This window comes from Aphelocoma coerulescens, chromosome 2 (assembly GCF_041296385.1).
Source record: "Aphelocoma coerulescens isolate FSJ_1873_10779 chromosome 2, UR_Acoe_1.0, whole genome shotgun sequence".
NCBI classification, from domain to species: domain Eukaryota; kingdom Metazoa; phylum Chordata; class Aves; order Passeriformes; family Corvidae; genus Aphelocoma; species Aphelocoma coerulescens.
In genome coordinates, this window is record NC_091015.1 from 163,611,717 (window position 1) to 163,617,950 (window position 6,234).

Sequence of the window (6,234 nt, forward strand, 5' to 3'; positions counted from 1 at the left end):
TCCACATAGTTTGGGGTTTATTTAGGTTTGGATTGATTAACTCTGGATGTTTTTGTTTTCTTTTCCTCGGTGTGCCTTAACCGTCTAGGAAGTGGTATCGTGAACCTTGCTAATGAACTTTGTCATGTTGTCATTTCTCTATTAAACCTGTCTTTACTGATACCTTTGATGGTGATTCTTTAAGTGATCTTAAAACAGTCATTCGCGACAAAATCACATCATAAGGACAAAATGAGGGCCTGTTCCTGGCTTCCCTGGTGACTTACCTGGATGGCAACAACAATACAAGCTGCCCAACACTCCATCCCAAAGAAGGAATCATGCTTGTGCTTCAAGGAAGTATCTTCCAGCTAAAATTAGCACTGAGACCCACTTCCCCTCTTTTATTAGGCAGCCTGGATTAATTGTTTTGTGAATGAGGCACTGATCTCCTCAAGTCAGGAGAAGTCATGCTTTTCAGTTTGATATCCTAAGATCCTGCCCTTTAGCTCCACAAAGTTAAGAAGGGGGGAGTCTCAACAGCTAGCTCCAGCCCACCATGCACTGACTGCTCTTACGCCTCCTCTAAGCAGTTTATTTTTGCTTATTCTGAACTGCAGTCATTTGGGAACAGCACCGTTGGGTATTTGATGAAGGTTCATACTTCACTCTGCACGTACTTTTGTCAAAAAAGCTTTTATTGCAATGCAAAATATCTTCTGTATATGACATCTTTCTGCCCCCCCCCAACCCCCTTAAATTTAATGAGTAATCCTTTCTGGGTTTGTACATTGTGATTCTTGTGTGTATGTATGAATATATATACATATCTATATATCTATCAATCTATAGATATTATATTAATACAATCATATATAAATCTGGACCTATATCATTTTATATATACACATATCACTGGATATATGTGTGTGTGTGCATATACATATACATACATTACATATACACTATATACACATATATGCACACACATACATATCATATAATCATAAACATCTGTTGGTTGTCAAGGGACTTTTCTTTAACAAAATAAGTTCCATCAGTGGATTTTACTTCTGTAGTGCAATTTTACAGGAAGTTAACATTTCCACATTCAATATAAAAGAAACAATATACATTTGAAAACGTGCCATAGGATTTTTAATGAAAAAATTAGAAAAGTGCATTATTTTACAACACTACAGTAAATGATTCTTTTTTTTTTTCTCTGTAAAGACATTGTAAAATATATACAGGGTTGCGTAGTGCATTCATTACAAAAAAAAGATGCAATCCCTTGCATAAATTACATATTGTACAGGGGTTCGCTGTCTACTTGGACTTGTAAACATTTGTGTGATACAGTTTTCATTCTTTAAGTAAGCTGCAATACATCTTATTTTCATTTCACTGTTGTTGCATTCTGACTCCAGTACGGCATTCTAAGGCCATGTGTGAAGGCATCCTCTCCCATGACGGAGAAGGCCAGGAAAAGAAATGAAAACACAAAAGTCTTTAATTTGGTTCTTTGTAATCAAGTTATCACTGGTTTAGCAAATCACATCTTGATGCTTATGACCTGATTGCTCTCCTTTGCTAGGACCAGCTCAACAACTATGTTGAAGTTAGAGGTCTGAAATGAGCAGAGAAAGCAGCTTCCAGGAGGTAAATTCCCAGTGCAGTCTCCACAGCCAAGCAGCTCCTCTTTCTAGATGACCATTCCCCTAATGCTCTGTGTGCTGCACAGAAAATGTATCAACCAGGGTAGAAATTTAGATTTTTGCTCTATCTCAGGCTGTTGAGGGCCTTTAGAATGCCGTCAATACACCGTCGGTAAGTCCGCATATGCACATTCAAAGAAGTACAAAAATGCACCAAAAAGTGTCAAGAGATCCAAAAGAGACACAGCATCAACACACACTCACAAACACACACATACACGCACGCTTCTGTCTGAGCAGGAAGGCTCAGTCTCCAAAGCAGGATTCACAATTTAATTTCAACATGTATGTGTGTTTGGAAGAAATCCAAGAATTTCCATATAAACTCCTTAGGTCCCAAATCGAACACTTTTATCCCTGTTTCTCATAGATGAACAGTTTGTTGAAGTAAGAAATTGCACCTTGAAGAGACAGTATCCACATTCTTTTGGCCTACTGGAAACAACTGTTAAGCCCCCCTCCCTTTCCCCATTGACCTATCCAGCTCCAATTCATTTCCTTTGCCATCGTGTCACTAGGATCAAAAGTTTTACTTGATACTCCTCAATGGCGACAAACAGTCACACAAATCTTAACAAGTCAAGGGAAGAGGAAAAATAAAGCTTTTTTTTTTCTTCCACAGTTCACTCCTGACCTTGCAAAAAAAAAAAAAAAAAAAAAAAAAGAACAGATGGATTATTGGTTCTATAGCATATTATAGGAAATCTGCATTCTGTAGAAGAAAGACAGATTAGGTTTGCATTCTAAAGAATCTGCCATTGCCTCATAATTTCTGCTCATTCCTTAGTTGTCAAAAGGTTTGTAGTAGACAGGACTCTTTCTGAAGCAGCTTTTTTTTTCCGACAAGGTCAACCCAACAGTACCTACACCCAAACTAACTTTGTGGGCATTAAGCAATTTTTTTAAGGTCCAAGAAAGCAGTTCAGAGGGGTAACAAAGAAATTACTTAACAAACCCAGCTGCTAGATAAACTGCCCTAAACCTCCTGTGACCTGGACACTGGCATCCCCCTCTTGTTATGCAGGTATTACACTTGTCCTCCAATTAGCTGAGTAATTCCTGCACTAAGAATTTATACAGAAAGTATCTGCCACAATGTAAATGCAACTGAAGAGTTGAAAAGGAGAGAAATTGCCACAAGAACATTAAGTTGTGTTGAGCAAACCAGTTGTGTTGGTCAGTGGTGACCACACAGGATTCAGCTCTTCCCAAGAGAATAAAAAGGGCACAGTATCAACAATCAAGAGGAATTTCCCACTGATGCCTTTGACATGTGTCTCTCCATGTTAGGCATTGAGAAGATAGGCTAAAAAGGATCTTTTCTAGAAAACATACGCAGCAGTAACGAATTCTTCAAAGAAAAGAGGAGTCACACGGAAATACCAGTCACCATAGAGCAACTGAAGCTTCAGTGCTGAAGAACTTGAAAGGAATGTGCAGTGATGATAAAAAAACCCAGCTAATTGCAGTGCTAGAAGGATCTCATATACATGTCTTTTGCCCCACTTGGCCAGCCTTTTGGGAAGACAGCAGCTGCTAGAGCAATCAGAAGAATTTGGCAAAGTTTTGGTGGTCACAACCACGATGAGTTGCTGTGAGGGCCCCCAGATCCATTTGGATGACTGGCCTAATGAAGACAATGAGATGTTCCCACTGCTGCACGCTGAACAAGAAACTTCACCACCCACTTCACCATTCAGAAGGGGTTCTGAGAAGAAGAGCTTCAAATCAGAGAGGTGAGATAAATGTGATAGATACTTCACAGGAGGCATTAAAAAAACAGCTGTAGATCTATCTGAAGGCACTGCCACCGAAGTTCCATGTCTTGGTTTCTAAGGAGAATGCTGCCCTGAGCTCTCACCCAGAGTACCAGTCAGATATCAGCCATGAATTCAGTGGGAATTAAGAGCCTCACTGCATTGGTGATGAGCTAAAATCCCTTCCCCAAATTGTTCCAACACCAGCTCCAGTCAACATGCCAGGATGATGCTTGTCAATAGGGCAGCTGAGGCATGACCCCCATGTCAAAAGTGATACTATCAAATAGGCCTTTTGGAAATTGCTTTGTAGAGTTGCAGTTTCAGACTCTGGGAGGCTAAATTCACTTACACAGTCTACTTCAGATAATCTAATTAAACATTTTTACCAGATTAATTATCCACTGAACAATAATTGTGATTAAGGAGCTGCATACCCACTCTGTAGGGAGAGCCAGCGATAATGAACTAAGGAATGATTTCTCTAAAGGTCAGTTTTGATGATATTTTGACATGTAGAAATTGTCCAAACACAGTCAATATGAAGAGGTTTCTTTGCTATATTGTGACCTCCTGAACCCAGCTAGAGAAGCTTAGTATTTCCCACACATTCCAGTGGCTCTGGGGAGATGCTATTGAAGATGGACAAGGACACCACAGTTCCAGACTTTTGGATTTGCTGCAGGCAATAGGATGGTTGGTGTAACTTATCTCTTCCATGGACTAGGAGACAGAAGGTGCTCTAGAAGACCCAATTTCCCCTACTTTCCCTTTGAGACCAGCATTGGTAAGGTGGTCTCACCACAACAATCCACTCCACTATGAACCAGCCCTGGTCCATCCTTCCCACACCTCCTGCCACTCCTGCATTGGAGGATGCTGGCAGATGACTAGAAAATAAACTAAAGCCAGAAGGCCATGACTCTTTCTTAATCTGAAACCTCACCAATGATCTACAGACAAGGAGCCAAACTACTGTGGCTCTTTACTTGCTTATGTAATTTGTGCTGGCCATTCTTCTGATGGCCTTCTCCCAGACAAACACACTCCAAAGTTCTCCTCGTAGGCTAATGCATTGCATCCCAGCCAGGGAAGAAAGGATCTCACCCATTCAAGGTCATGCACATTGCATTTCCTATTTAATTCCCTACATATTGCTTTTAATCAATCTGTAGATTTCTTTTGTCAGTCCTAATTAGAGAGGAACACTTCCTTCTCCAGGGTATATAGCTGTGTAGCATAACACTTTTCATTAATAGATGAGGGGGCAGAGTACAGAATGTGGCAATCTTGGGCCTGAATATACGTTCATGAAATGGCAGGCTAATGAGTTAATGTCTGGGTGGGAAAGGGGGGAGCGAGTATGGAGAAAGCCAGAGGGTGGCTGTCTGTGAAATGGATCTCTCTTCTAGCCTCAAGTGTAGTGCTCTGGATACAGCAATTACTGCAAGCTGTTCCACAGGCCAGATAAACAATGAATCAAAGCCAGGATGGTGGTATCAGAACTCATGCATGAGGAAGATGCATTATGGAGCATAGTTTCAATTATTATATTTGCCAGCTCCACTTGTGAATTCGCCAGCTATGATAAATGTTATCATCCTGTTGTTTGCTCTGCATTTCTCAAAGTGAACTAAAAGACAACGCAGCTTGGAACTGTGAATATTAATTACCAATAAAATTGCAGCATTAATCTTTTCCCCGCTACCCCTCCTTTTTTTTTTTCCCAATCTGTTCTGGGTGTTAATGCATGGCAGCATTACACTCCTTACACTGACAGAAAGCAAGGTGAAGGAGGGCTTTGGGATATTTATTAATTACAACATTCACAGAAGGAGAGACAAATGAAGGCTGAAGGCTCCAGGGATAGTATTTCCAGCCTAAAATTAGCAGGCAGCTTTGAATGACTGGATTCCATAAAGCAAAACACAGCTGCAAAAATTATACAGGTTAACTGTTGGTTTTAGGTCTTACTGCTTTCCCTTAGGTTTAGGAAAGACTGTTCATGTTGAGCAGTAGTTGATAGAGTATCTAGCAGTAAATAGAAAAAAGGTTCACATTCCAGTCTCAGGAAAAAGGTACAAATCAGGACTAATTTCATAGTATTCAAATCAGTTGGCTTCAGAGGAAGGCCCTACCCAGGTTTTAGACAAGGAGAGGATTTGCTCATGTCCTCTTGCACTTGGGAGCACGAGGAGGAGGAAACAGCATCACTAACATAATACATCTCAGAGACCAGCTCTGCTTCAGATGGGCTGGCTGAATAAAATCTTGGTTTCAATGGAGAAAGCAGCAAAAACCTGACTGGAGAGCCAGGAACTCCATGAATCTCCTCATCAGCAGTAATCAGTGGAACACTGGGGTGGGCCTTGACTGATTCTACACAGATGAAAGCACAAGAGTCCTTCAGCATCACCTTACAGCTGTTTCAACTGGAAATAAAAGAACTACTCCTGCTGCTGAGAACAATTTTTTTTTCCCCCAACTTTCTTTTTGCCTTCCTACTACTTTTTTGGGTAAAAGTTTCTTTGCCATATTTATTATATGCATCTTAAAGAACTGAAAACTGCATTTTGGCAAAGGGTTTCATCAGTTTTTCATGGTTTTAATTCAGCCTCTGAGCTCAGACTAACTGGCATAAGAGCCCCAGGGCACCTTCCATCTGTAATCAATTTCTTTGTGTCCGATGTCATTATTCAATTTGTTTCAATTGTGGTGCAGTTTTATGATAGCTAATCCTTTTTCTACAATTTATCTTGCTGAATTTCCCAAAATAAAGT